Source organism: Cygnus olor, chromosome 5 (genome assembly GCF_009769625.2).
Source record: "Cygnus olor isolate bCygOlo1 chromosome 5, bCygOlo1.pri.v2, whole genome shotgun sequence".
Lineage (NCBI taxonomy): Eukaryota > Metazoa > Chordata > Aves > Anseriformes > Anatidae > Cygnus > Cygnus olor.
In genome coordinates this window covers 47,986,313-48,000,639 of record NC_049173.1, presented here as the reverse complement: position 1 = coordinate 48,000,639, position 14,327 = coordinate 47,986,313, and the positions used below count along the sequence as shown (strand labels likewise).

At 41.2% G+C, this 14,327-nt stretch overlaps 1 long non-coding RNA gene across 1 annotated transcript in view; it reads right to left on the bottom strand.

Moving 5' to 3' along the window:
* The window catches only part of LOC121070894, a 255,648-nt gene that overhangs the window by 24,549 nt on the left and 216,772 nt on the right, over positions 1-14,327 (bottom strand). Inside the window, exon 9 of the long non-coding RNA XR_005820282.1 lies at positions 12,556-12,770. This is a non-coding gene — a long non-coding RNA (uncharacterized LOC121070894). The remainder of the gene's footprint in view (positions 1-12,555; positions 12,771-14,327) is intronic.

The following is a 14,327-nucleotide window of genomic DNA, read 5'->3' as shown; positions in this document are numbered from 1 at the left end:
TAGGTTAGGTTCTATAGACACTTCTGTAATAAGAATAAACCATCAGTAATGATGTATCACCGGTGAACTCTAAAACATTTTAGAGAACTACAAACATGCTGACATTTCTTGTATGTTCCAGGCACACATATATGGGAATATAAATGGAACACACGTGTTTATATTATATATATACATTTAGATATATATATATATATTTACACACACATGTATGTATCTGTGCATGTGTGTGCATGCATGTGTACATACATGTCTGTCTCTGAATAAGAAGTATACCAAAGCTGAAGGAGAGCAGAACATTAATAGTTTGAACTAATGATGCTATTTTTTTTTTTTTTAAAAAAGTGTGCGTGTGTGTGATTATTCATTTATTTCCAAAATGTCTTTAGTTTCAAAAATTTCTGTGGTAATTCAGAAGGATGCTAATGGATGGAGTTGTGAACTCCTCTACTACAAAACAGAACAGTTAAATTCATTACTGGCCATTAAGCTAAATCTTAATTGCTGCTGTTACAATACAGTACGAGTCCATGTAAGCAGAGTGCTCATACGTGCGCATCCTGCAAGTCTGTGTGTTCTGCTTGCTGACAAAACACGTATGCTGAATCTGCAAAAACAAATGCAGGCAAACCAAAGTCTAAGAGGCCAACTCTGTTCTCTGCTGGGTTAGTGAGAATTCCAGCGCTGGACACAAGTGCTGGGAAAGGATGTGTTTCTGTACGTACCAGAAGGGCTGCAAAAAGGTGGGGTCATGGGGCAGAAACTTGCTATCCCAAATCTGGAAATCCCGCCAGCCCAACCCTGCAAGCCAGCTCTGACAGAAGCTATGTAACTGTTCCTGGTGGGGTCAGGGGGACATGGGCCATATGTTTGAGTGCATAAAATTGTAATTCAGCAATGGAAATTACGCACCTCAGGGAGAGCAGGTATTTTCTGATCAATGTAAATGGAATCAGTGCCTGAAAGAATCTGAACTTGGCTCTGTTGCCTGGAAAAGAATAATTTCTCAAATTCTGGTTTTGCTTGTTCTCCAATGGCTGATCTGCTTTGCTCCTGTCATGCACATTTTATACAGTGAGAAATCAGTCCTCCTGTTTGTGGTGCTTTTTTGTGGGTCTCCCAACTGCTGCCATGGCAGGTAGGCTTGCAGACTTTTATGAGCCACAACATTTAGGAAAAATGAGAACTGTTTTTGCAGCACAGTATGAAATTTGCCTACTACCCCAGTGCCATAACGTGATCATAGAATCATTAAGGTTGGAAAAGACCTTCAAGATCATCTGGTCCAACCATCCCCCTACCACCAATGTCACTGACTAAACCATGTCCCCAAGCACCATGTCCAACCTTTCCTTGAACACCCCCATGGATGGTGACACCATCACTTCCCTGGGCAACCCGTCCCAATGCCTGACTGCTCTTTCTGAGAAGAAATGTCTCCTCATTTCCAGCCTGAACCTCCCCTGGCACAACTTGAGGCCTTTCCCCCTAGTCCTGTCGCTGGTTATCTGCAAGAAGAGGCCGACCCCCAGCTCCCCACACCTTCCTGTCATGCAGTTGCAGAGAGCAATGAGGTCTCCCCTGAGACTCCTCCAGACTAAACAACCCCAGTGCCCTCAGCTGCTCCTCACAGGACTTGTGTTCCAGGCCCTTCACCAGCTTCATAGCCCTTCTCTGGACACGCTCCAGGGCCTTGATGTCCTTCTTGTAGTGACGGGCCCAAAGCTGAACACAGCACTCGAGGTGCAGCCTCACCAGAGAGAGTACAAGGGGACGATCACCTCCCTGGTCCCGCTGGCTACACTATTCCTGATACAAGCCAGGATGCCGTTGGCCTTCTTGACCGCCTTGGGCACACTGCTGGCTCATGTTCAGGTGAGCATCGATCAGCATTGATCACTTTTAGGCTCCATTGTCTCAAGACCTATGCAAAGAATTTTACACTGTACTGAAACGAATTGTAACCTTCATTAACTGAAGGCAATTTCAGTGTATGAAACTCAGCAAAAATTGTAACAGGAAAAAACAAAGTGTAATTAGCGAGGACTTGTCCATGAAATTATGTTCAGTACATCAGAAGTGGTAGCTAAAGCGAGAACCTGTGACAGCCACAGAGCTTTCCATAGTTACGAGGTTTGGGGCCTAGTTCCAGCCTCGTTCGCCTTCTCTCCTCCCCCCTCTCCCCGTCTTCGCAGCAGCTTCAGGACATGCCTGATGTTCCTGCTTTCTCCTCTCACGTTCTTTGTCCCTTTCCATGTTTAGGTCACACTTCCTACACCCCCAGCCAAAAACGGAGACCACCTGATGCTGAGGAATGCCATGTTGCCCTGCTTGTCCTGCAGTTAGATAGGAAGGACATCTATCCCGGAGCACTTGTCTGCTTCCACTACCATAATAAGCGTGATTATTAATTAGATTACCACATGCACTTTTAAAAAAATGATGGAAAAATGGCCACAGCAGCAGAAGAGGTTGATAACAAGACAGTTACTGGCTTAGGCATATCCAGTGTCCACTACTACTGAGTTTAAGCCCAATTCAGTAAAAAATGTGCAAGCTGCTCACCATCAGCACCTCACCTACACGCTATAAAAGCCTTCCAGGAAGCACCAAGTTAGCAGGTGACATCTGATGAGCTTGCAGAGTGGGGTGCTTGGCCACAGTCATGACAAAGTTTTCTGCATCTCACCTTCGAGGGTTTTGCTTGCTTTTCTTTTTGGTAAAAGACAGCTCGTGAAGTAACTCCTGACAGAGGTTGCTGGTCCTGGTGAAGGCCAGCCAGAATAATCACCTCAGTACACAGCCCTGCCTGCTCAAGAAACACTTCTGGCACAGTTCTGGAGTCCTTGCCATAGGAACAGTGATGAATGGCTGATTTATATTGTAAAAAGGCTAGCAACAATCAGCTTCTTGTCACCTGCCTTTGCCAAACCAATGATAGAAGGCAATAAGTCTTTGCTTTCTTTGGTACCTAATTTCCAGGGTTTAGTGCAAAAGTGGAACTTTCTCTGTCATACCACATAGGGGCAAACTTGCAAGTGAAGGTTTTCAAGGTACAATATATGGAGCTGTGCGGGCACCTGTATGCAAGCAGGAGTGGGTGGGTGGGGTGTTGCTCACTAACCATATATATAATGGTACTTACACAGAGTCATTTAGGTATTTTACTGCATCACACCTTAATGACATCAGCTGATAACACACTGGTATCACGCATGCCAATGGATACTAATATTTGTAGCCTGACTGGTCTGGAGCTGGTTGGATTATTTACTCACTGGAATTTAGCTTTGTCTGCTGTTCTCAGACATTGCAATCTTCCACATCACACAATCAATGAGCAAGGAACATTTCACAGTCAGAATTATCAGACAAACTGATACAACACATCAGACCTCTTTTTTTAACTCTCTGACACCCCCTTTTTTTTTTCTTTTTCTAATTTTGCTTGGGCTTCAATACTTATGAAATGTTACTTTTGCATTCAGGGAATAGGCTTAACCCAGGTAACAGAAGAGAGATGTTCTTGGCACACAGACCAACTGCTACTGTACTTGGCACTGATCAGATGAACACCAGGGACTACTTTAGAGAGGCCAGTGTAATCTCTACGGCCATCAATTACTTGCTGAGAAAGTTCACATCTTCCAGCTAGCAGCAGCTGTGCTGGTGATTTCTTTGATACACGATGCTATGCATTTAAAGAAGTACACTCAATGGCCTTTTGCCTTTTCTTTAAGACCTCTAGTCCCTACCAGTAATGGGTAAAGTTTTCAAAAGAGCCTAGAGCCTATTTTCCAGAATGATTTAGTCACAGGCTCCCACATAAGCTTATTCATCCTGCCGCTGGGGCTGTGGTTACACACACATTTCTCCTGGACACAGAGTCAGCGTCAGCAGGCAGTGCCCACTCTGGTTCGCTGCTGCCTGCTCCCATCCTGCTGCCACCCCTCTGTGCAGAACAAGGAGGGCAATGTAGAGACCGCCGCAAATGGCCCTGGCGGTGGCAGCATGACCTGCTGGAGCCAGAATTGCCACAGAGAGAGGTGTTTGTGGAACCAGAGCCTCAAGCAATTCTCAGTCAGGTAAATAAATGTCCATGGAGCTCCAGCCTACCACAGCTAGACTGCTTCCAATACCTGAGCTCTAGAGATAACCCAGGTAGCTTTCCACATCACCCCTGGCAGGTGTCTAGGTACACCTTTAGATGCTTCTGCTGGTTTGGGATTGCCTCATTCACTGGTGGAAATAGCAGTGTTCACTTTCCGAGAAGCTAAGTCACATCTATTATTGTGTTTCAATGGAGAAAGCAAGCATGAAAGCACCTGGAGATGGACAGCCTTGGGCTAGCAAATCCTGGTCCCTCAAGACCTACTGCTTTGCCTACTGCAAACACACTATCTGACAGCCATAAATCACAAACTTATTATGTAATGGTCATGCCATTTCATAGACAAAGATGCATTTCACAGGGAGTATGGTTTTAATAAACAGGCAGCCTTTCAGTGGCTAGACTGGAATAAGCCAGTGATCTCAGTCCAATTCCTGCTGGAAAGGTAGTCACAGCACAAAAACCACCAGCACAAACGGGCAGACTGTTACACATGGCAATGGGAAGCTGAACGGCTTTCTTGCCCCAGTGGTGGCAGGAGGCACGTTTACGGCGGGAGCACCAATGCCCACAGCAGGCTGGGTGAGCCCCACAGAGTTGAGGCATTGCAGGCGGCTCTGCCTGATCCAGCCTGAGATTATGCTGAGGATTTTGTTACTTGGGGCTGCCTTGCTTGGATGCACACAATTATCTTTAGACATTTAATTAGTTCATCTTAATGCTACCATGCAGTAAACTGAGGGATTCATAGGGCTGACTGAGTTAAGACCCAAACTAACATGTGCAAAGCATGCACTTTTGAAATGCAATGAGAAATATTCATTATTCTTGGATAGAGCTCCCTTTTAGTTCAGCAGTTATAGCAGCTGTCGTCATTTACTGCATTAGCAAGCACTGTTCCTGTGAATTTATATCATCGTATCCTGGAGTTCTTTGCCAGCAATATGCTTAACCCACTGCTGCAAAATAATCCCATATATATTGGCTACATATTTGAGATATTATGATTAGACTTTTTTAGAGGGTGTTAGGAATTATTTTTATAAATGTGGCATGTGTGTATGCACAAGGCTTTTTACAATCAACCTTAAAAAGGAAAGAAATATATTTTCATTTTTTAACTTACTTAACTGACATGGTTTCCCCTGGTTTCTGATAGGCATCAAACTAATACAGCCATGCTGTTACTATGAAATATTTAGGAAATAACTAAAGAAGTAATGTAACAATATATTTTCCTGAAGTATGATTCTAACAGATTTCCCATAAACTATCAAATCTGTCATTATAATGGAATAGGTGATGATATCTGAGAATGTCTGATGAGGTCAGTCAGAAGGCTGATAGACATGTGCCTTTAAGAAACACAGGGATTAGCAAGCAACTTAACTATGCTCTGCAGTTCCAAGCCGTGCAATAACCTTGTCGTTCCTATAACGTCATCTTCAACATGTTAGAGAAAATGCATAGAGGAAACACCTGATCAAAACATCTTCAAATTTTGGTTGTTATAAGGATACAAGAAGTTTGACTTTTTTTTTTTTCCCAATGACTTTTAGACCTCAGAGACTTCAGCCTGCAGAGTAAAGGGCAGTTTTATTCAAACAGAGAAAATCTTATATATTCCAGAAGATGCACAGCTGCCATTTCATGCATAGACAAACCTTTTATGGCAAATTAATTCTAAGAAATAATTTCATGGAGTGGTATGAACCTTATCAGTAATGATCATAAAATAGCAAAATCTAGTGCAGTTAAACAAAACAGTATGTGTGACTGCACTTTGACTGGGAAAAATAGATTTGGGAACAGTGTGTTTCTAAATGCTTTTGATAACCCTCGTAGAGTGTTGATAGACAATTTATGCACAAGATTCACCAGACATTCCCTGCTGGGTCTCATCCACTGAGGATATAAATCTGCCAGCACAGCTACCACATCATCCACAGCTCCAGAGTTTGTTCCTTAAATCAAGTTACAACGGCTGGTATGCATTGCTAAAATATTGGTGTGCTAGTCGAAATGGCAGCCCTCAGAAACACCCATGTTTTAAGACTATTGTTAAGTTTGTTACAATACATCACATTAGACCATCTTTCTCCACAGAGGGTTTGAAAACTTATGTTTCCTCTTTCATTGAAATTCAGAGACCTCTGGGACAAGGGATGCTACAGCTCTGCACTGTGGAGTTTGAACTTGAAGATAAAGACAGGTGCTTTACCCAGCCAACAGATTGCACCTTTCAGACTTTTTTTTTTTTTTAATGTGTCTGTTAAAAACAGTATTCTGGCTAGTTTCTTCTTGCTCCTTCCCTCCCTCATACCTTTTTACTGAGCCATCTATTTGACAAATTAAAAGGAAGTCCCTAGTGAGCTCAAAGCACAACTATATCTGCTTGGGTTTCCTGTATACCAACACTGATTCAACACAAAGACACTTTCCAAAGAGCTGGCAGAGAGTCCCTTGGGCATCACCCCAGCAAGGCAAATTTGGGAGCTGCAAGTATCCCTATTTCTGACCAGCCTGCATTTTCCTTCTCTAGATTTGCATAACCAAGCCTGGATAAGGATGTGAACACACCCCAATAAGCCAGTACACACAGACTCTATTCAAATCAGCACTGCAGGACTGGTGCAGTGTCTTCGCAAACTGGAGCTGACTTGTTGATCCTCCTGCGCTCAGAAGATTGCTGTCTGGCACCACTGGTGAGACTGAGATTTCTGACTACAACCAGCAGAACTTTTCCATGCACCAGTGTGCCAGGAAAACAAGGATACTCCTTGCAACAGTTGCTCCCTGAGGGAGGAGGAAATTAGGGAGAGGGAAACACAGAATTACAGCTACTTCACACTACTGATTTGGCACGTGTGCTGGTATTACCAGCTGTCAGAGCCTTGCTCTAGGAAAATGCTGTGGCCACACCTCTCAGAGCTCGGTGACAGTGTTGTGAAGGATGTAACAAAGCACAGAGGTAGGGGTGAGTGCAGTAAAATTAATCAAAGGGCCTGGTTCTGCAAAGATATGCTGTACATATGCTGACTTCTTTACAGGGGACTTAACTCCCTTCCAGACTGGATCTTCTATTCAGATCAAGCTGTTGTAATAGATTTTCAAGAATGATAACACAGTCTGAGCCTATGAGACACTTAGCCCTTGAGTTCAGGGAAAGTTGTGGGTGCTGTGATTAGACTTCTAGATAAACAAATCCTAAGGGATGTTCCTGCCCAGCACTTAACATTTTCAGAGAGATACAGTACTGAGTCTTTTGGAAAAGAGTCTTAATTTGTCCTTATTTAGAATGGCAAGAGCTTCTGTCTACAAAACTGCTTTGATATTTTCACATTATCTGCTATTAAAATCAAAGCAGTGTGTTGCATCACACTTAAGTACTACCTGCAAGGAATAATCTGTCACTAAGTGAAGATAGTAATCACTGAATGAATGAATTGAGGTTACAGACTCTCCAGTCCCTTCATTATTAAAGTAGAAAAAGGTGTTTTGAAAATAAAGCAGAGTTTCAGAAAAGAGTCTTGGCAATAACTGATGTTTTTCAGTGCAAGCCATGTGATATGCCTCAGCAGCTCTCTAGCTGCTTCTGAGCTGAATACTGCTCTACTGTATATCCTGCTTCCTGGAGTCATCTTGGCTTATTTAAGGGCATCCAGCAGGCCTTTTACTTACATTTCATCTGTAAGCATGGAGGAATACAAAACATTTTCAGACTGACCCCAAAATACTGTGTTTGCGTATCTAAAAGCACCATTAATTTCATGTGAAAGCCACACCTTTAGCACCACAAATCCACCCACCAGCTATATATTCAATCCCAAACTGAAAGTTATGCATGTTCTTGCTAACCTAGTTTTGTATGTGTGTGTTTTTTTAACAATAGGCCTAAATCCATATTAATGATCCAAAAAGTGACCAGGCCTCAGCACCTTTTGTCCTCTATACATTAACTATCCAATAATCAACAGTAGCTGTCCTGTACTGTGGTGTCTTTGGCCTAATTCAGAGGGACAGATATTTATCATCACCCTTGAATTGGGTGACCCATTCTGACAGGTCGACATCCTTATTTATGTAACAATGTCATAGACAGTAACTGGTAATGAGTGGAGTGACACAGGGGTCTGTTAGATGGAAAGGCAGAGGAAAGCTGAAAAGGGCATGAGGGGTTAATGGGACTTTTCTGTTCCAGCCTCCTGGGATGTGTAATTATGTCCTAATAAGAAATGAATGTATTGATTAGATTAGTGTGCAATTGTGTTCGTGTGCACACGTACAGTGCCGCATGCATATAGTCAGTAATTGTGTGTGTCTCTATTTTTTCTGTATGTGTTTTTAACGTAAACTATCTTTGTCCTTTGGCCAAAAACAGGCAGCACACTCCCACAGTCCTCTTCTTGTCCTCACTGGGGCAAGATCCTTGTGAATCCATGTGGAGTTTATCTGAGTAAAGGCTGAATTCAACTTCAGTAAACACCAAATAAGGCCTCCAGGATTAGGCCCTCACAAACAAATGACTTCCTATTTGCATTGTTTGGTACAAATACCCACCATCACTTAAAACAGCAGTAAAAGCAGCCAATGCATTGTAAACAATAAGTGAGCGTTGTCTGCTTAGGAGACCTTCCACCAGACAAAGTAGGCCATGCTCATCCCTAATGTAAGTCCTCCTCTATCAGCCTGCTTACAGTAGAGAGGAATTTGGCCCAGCATTCTTTCTCATCAAGTAAAATATGTTCTCTGACAGGTCAAGGAAAGCATCCTTCACACGCTCACAAAGGCCCAATTCTCCGCTGCATTGCCTAAGTGTGTGATCTGAACTTGAGGGCGAATTCCCTTGATGGGAAAGACAAAACAATAGAGAAGAGCAGGAAAAAAAAAAAAAAAAAAAAAAAGGAAAGCATGTCTGAAAATCAGAGCTGCCTATGGCTCAGAAGGCAAAGGAATGCAGCTGATAGTGGTACTCCTGCCTATTGGTGCTGATAGGGAAAGGCAGAAGAATTGTGGCTTTTCATACCTTGTAAATACTGCACAAACTCCAGCTAGGAATATAGCCTTGTATGTCCATTAGGCCGGTATTTGATGCTTGGGTAAATAAGGAACAACAAGGGTTAGCCTGGCAGTAGGAATAGATTTTTTGGGTCACAACTTCAGTCCCTTGTCCCTGGGATAACGAAGGCCACAGAAGCAGCGTGCACAAGCCTTTGATAAATGAGTACCTCCAGTTGCATGCTGAAGAAATAAATTACTTTCTAGTGACTCCCTCTGGAAAGAAGCAGCATTATTAGGCTCTAGTGGGATTTCCTTCTACCCCACTCTTGACTAGGACCTTTGTGAGGCAATGGGGAAAAAAAAAAAAAAGAAATCTGAAGGATTCCTAAGTCTGAGAGGGCCCACTTTACCGAACTGCAATTTTTGTGAACTGTGGCTAGGATTCCAGACATAACACTCAGGAAAGGCTGTATTACAGAGAGGTAAAAAAGGACTTACTGAGCAAGGTTTCTGAACATTTCAGAAATGTTTAAACTATTTAATATAAGAGTACACTGTGAGGTCAGTGTCACAAGAGAAACATCCCTTGAAAACAGATTCTGACTAATCTAGATTTTTTTCTAAAGAATGAAAGATGGCAGGTATGGCAGACATTGCACTTGCAACATGAAGATCACTTGAGCCCTACTACTGAGAGATACCATCACAGCTAAAAACAATTCTTTCCCATTGCACTATATTTCTACTTCTAATTTTCCCATTGAAGGAGCACTGTGGAGGCATTTTTGTAAGTGTTTTGGTGTAAAAAATTTCTGGGGAACACTCTTATAAAAGAGATTCTAATGGTATTCCCTACAAAAGGACTTAAAATCAAAGATGAATATCCACCTTCTCAAAATTTGCCGCAGGAGTCAAAATACAGAGTAAAAGCCTGGCCCTGGCAGTGTCTGAAGGAGTTTTATCACTGGCTTCAGTAGGGCTGAGATAGCATCTTAAGTGAAAGCACTGGAGAAGGAACAGCCTAATAAAACAACGGTATTTTCTTTCACATTATGTACGAAGTTAAAGCAAGTTCAGTATCCAGAGTGAATGGCAGAAAGATGCTCCAAAGGAAGAGGCATTCCTAATGCCATAGTTCAAACACAGGTCTGAAAAGCAGACGCAGGAAAGTTAATTTTTCAGTGACTGCTGGCCCTTTGACTACTAATAGTTAAGGGTGGGTTCACATTTGGACACTCAAACAAAACTGATTTTGCCATTATATTGATGGGAACTTTGTAACGCAATGAATCATCATCAACCGGCTGATTTATTTCAGAGGGCAACTTGAAGCAGCCAACTTGGAGCAAGGTAGCCCAAACTAAGCAGAAATATCCTTCCCTGTCCCATTTATTAGTGTCAGCATCAGCATAAGCTTTTCTCCTTAATGGACCAATCTTTCATTCAGGCCATAGAGGATCCTGAGAAAGTTTTCCTCGTTTCTTTATATTTTGCCAAACTTCTAAGTGAGCTCCTAAAAACTTATTGAAAGAGCATTACTCAGTCTGACACATTCCATTTATTTCAATATGGTGACAAAGAGAGAAGATCTAGCTAAAAATATTGCAATAGCCTTATGGGATACTTATGGGTTTCTTAAATGTAATACATCACAATAGAATACTTTGTTTTTGTAGAAGGGCATTCTGTATTCGCCAAAAAAGCTGCTGACTTAATCATTAGTTATGATGAGAAGAGATTTAGTGCTCTCTTTCTTTACACTGTCAGTGAGAACAATGTCTATGAAAAAGCCTATGCTTCCCATTATAAATCACTATAAGCTCCATGAAAATTTCTCCTCTACCCTGGGGTTTAAGTGAGCAAATACTCAGTGATGCAGACTCCCAATAGTAGCACTTCATGCCTAGCTCCACAAGTTTATGAAATCCTATGGTTCAATATAAGTCTAGGCACTACCCCTGCATGCAATTTCCATTGTGTAGCAATTTATGTATGGCAAGTCTTTGATAAAAAAAATGAAATACCCACGAGTTTCCCCCTCTTTCTTGCCAACTATATATATTTTTAAATACTTTCAAACTGGAACACAGTATCACTTTTACCATTAAAAATATATATCAATGTTTACCTACCCTTTAATTTTTCATCCCCTAATATTCAGAAGAAAACCTTTCAGATCTTATTCAGGGTAAGCAAGGATTCAAAACTGAAGCTATTCAAAAAATAAATAGCTTGTAGATGCTTCCCTTCGCTGAATAAAGAATATTGGATCAGATCATCATAAGAAGACAAATTCAACCATAAGTGATATGGGAGGAAGTTCTGAAATTTATAAAACTCTCTCAAAATAATTTGTATAAGAAATACAGATTTAAAAACCTAGAACAAGGCATCCAGATTTGAAAAGCTTTGACCTTCCGTCTTCCTACTTTCCCCTTTCCCTCCTCCCCCTTACCATAGTCACATACACTGGCTGGATTTTATTGTAAACTTTGAAAATAAATAAAAAAAAAAGAGCGTTCCACACATCTGCAAGCATTTTTTTATTTGTTTGTTGGCCAAGGCTGACAGCTTTTTCTGTGTTTCCTAGTTTATCAGAAGTCTATCAAAATAGTTTGAAGAGAAGGAGCCAGGACACTTTCCCTAGATTTTAGTGCCCTCTAATACTTAAATTAATTCTTCTGCTTTTGTTTGTTTCTTTGTTTGCTGTTTCCCTTATTCATTGCTTTTCTCATTTCTTGAAGATAATATCCTTATTTCAGGAGAGGAAGATGTTTGTTTCATGACAACAAACTGTCTCAGTCTCCTCCTTTTCCGGGTTTAACTTTTTGAGCTTTATTCAAAATTCCTATAATTGGGTTCAATTTTGAAAGGGAGGACTTTGATTGAAAGTTCTCAGCCACCCACACTGGACCTGAAAGGCCACTAGAAATAGCCCTTGTCTGCTTCATTTCTCAGGAACCAGAATAGACACATTCCCTCTGGTCTGCCCTAAGATATGGATTTGGCTCAGTAAGCAAATGTCAGCTGCAGAAGCAGCTGGCTGCAGAGCAGTTTTCGTGGAAACTGGGAGCCTGTGTCCTCTGAAAAAAATATAATACTATTTCACTAATTTATTCTTTTTAATTTATTTTGAATGATCTTTGAAATGGGCAAGAATGACAGTAAAGTCAAATTGTTATTGGTCTTTTGATTTCAGTTTGATTATTGACAATATTACTGTGAATAAAAATGATTATAAATTTATACTGAAGCATTGTATGTTAGATATTGGCAAGACCTTTGTACTAAAATACAACAAGATAAAAGCACAAGCATTATAGGTCTCTGGCTATTATCACAGCTCCCAAAGCTACATGCTGACATCAGGAGTCTGACTTTCACATACAAGCAGGACAGGCCTTAGTCCTCACAGGTAAATAATGCCTGAAGATGTCACCTACCTTAATGGTTTTATTGATGTCTGAGTTTTCAAGCAGACTGCAACACTAGAGGTGGGAACTCGGCCAGTCCTCTTAAAGGGATGAAATCCTTCCTGGGAATGGGCAGTAGTGCAGAGGTTCCAGTGCCAGCATCCCAGGTGGACTCCCTATAGGAATTACCAGCATAGCCTGTCACCCGCTGATGTGGAGATGACTTCTCTGAGACAGACTTCACCCTGTACAAAGATAAAGAGCAGATGATTTAAACACAATGTTTTCCAAAGAGAAGACAGCTTTTGAGTGGGTAACTTCGTAATTTACATGTAAAGCTGAGGTAAGGCCCAAATGTGGCTCCATCACGGATTGCCAAAGCCTCAAACTATCTTAACCCAGCTAGAGCTTTGAACAAAACCAAAACTCTTTAAACTTCTCAAAAGTACCAAATACTCCACTAATCAAAATAATTAGCATCTTTAACACTCCAATATTCCTCCATCCTTACCAATCCTGCAGATAAACAATCAGGTTACTCAACCATGATTGTACTCCCCATGCCTTTGTAGATCTGTGTTCCCAATTCCACCTTTCTTTGTTAAGTGAAATATTTGCTTTCCAATATTCCACTGACATTGAAAAACCTGTGGTGAAATTAAAGCTAAAATTATGAGTAACGAAATGCATGAAATTGTACTAAATGCTGCAGTAACCTCCTCGACTGATCTATCTGGTGTCATCGGTTTCCTGTGTTCTACGTCTCAGGCTGCGCGGTGTGTTTTCCCATCCAGTCTTACACCAATCCAGCCCTTTCCAACAACAGATGTTGCTTTGGTTTTGAGTCCCACACCTTCTCAAGACCAGTTTACCTCTCCCTCCCCACCCCAGCTGCTATCCAGGGGGATACCCAAACTGCCCACTCTGGATTTGTGCTGCTTTCTCCTGGGAGTGGCAGAATCAAATGAACAGAGAGCTCTCTCAAATGATCCTTGTCCTTTGTGCAGGTTTCCTAACTTTAAACCAGGGATGAAAAAAAAAAAAACAAAGCAAATGTGACCCTTGCAATTGAGATCCTTTATTGGCACAAGCAGTCCTATTAAAGTTGAACAGGAACAGACATCATAATAATTAAAGTGGGCATGAGCTGGCTTTGAATTGCAGGAACTCTGGGTGACCACATTTCACTTTCCCTGTCATTGAGTAAGATAGAATTTCCTCCTTCTCATCAAATGGCAACTCTTTTATTTATGGATTACGTCTATGTTTTGCAAGGAGGTAAAGTTACTGATAAAGTTTTCCTGAAAAAAACACACTACACATTTTATTTCAGCTCCACAGATGACTGCAGTTGATCACATATGTTTCCCAGCAGCCATCAGTGTATCCAATTAGAAAGATCACAGAATATTTTAGAGGTCTTAGGATCATTTGGTCAGCCAAAAGATTTGGGCTTTGAAAAAAGAACATGAAGGCAAATATGGTATGTGCTATTTATCATGACAACCATGCATGGTAAAAAATTCTCTTAAAACTAGTTGTACAGATGTAATCCTTAGCATTAAACACCTATATGTGTGAAAACCAGGAGATTTCTTTTTTTTTTTTTTTTTTAAACTATTATCTTTTAAATTATAATAACTCACTGCATTGCAGTCCTCACTATATCATTGAACTGATAGGAAAGGACTGGGTTTTCATGGTTAGAAATCATTTCAAAAAGGAAAAATAATTAAACTCTGATTGTCCTTGAAAGAAAACATGACATCTTTAGTTAACAACTTCCATTACTTAAAAGGATG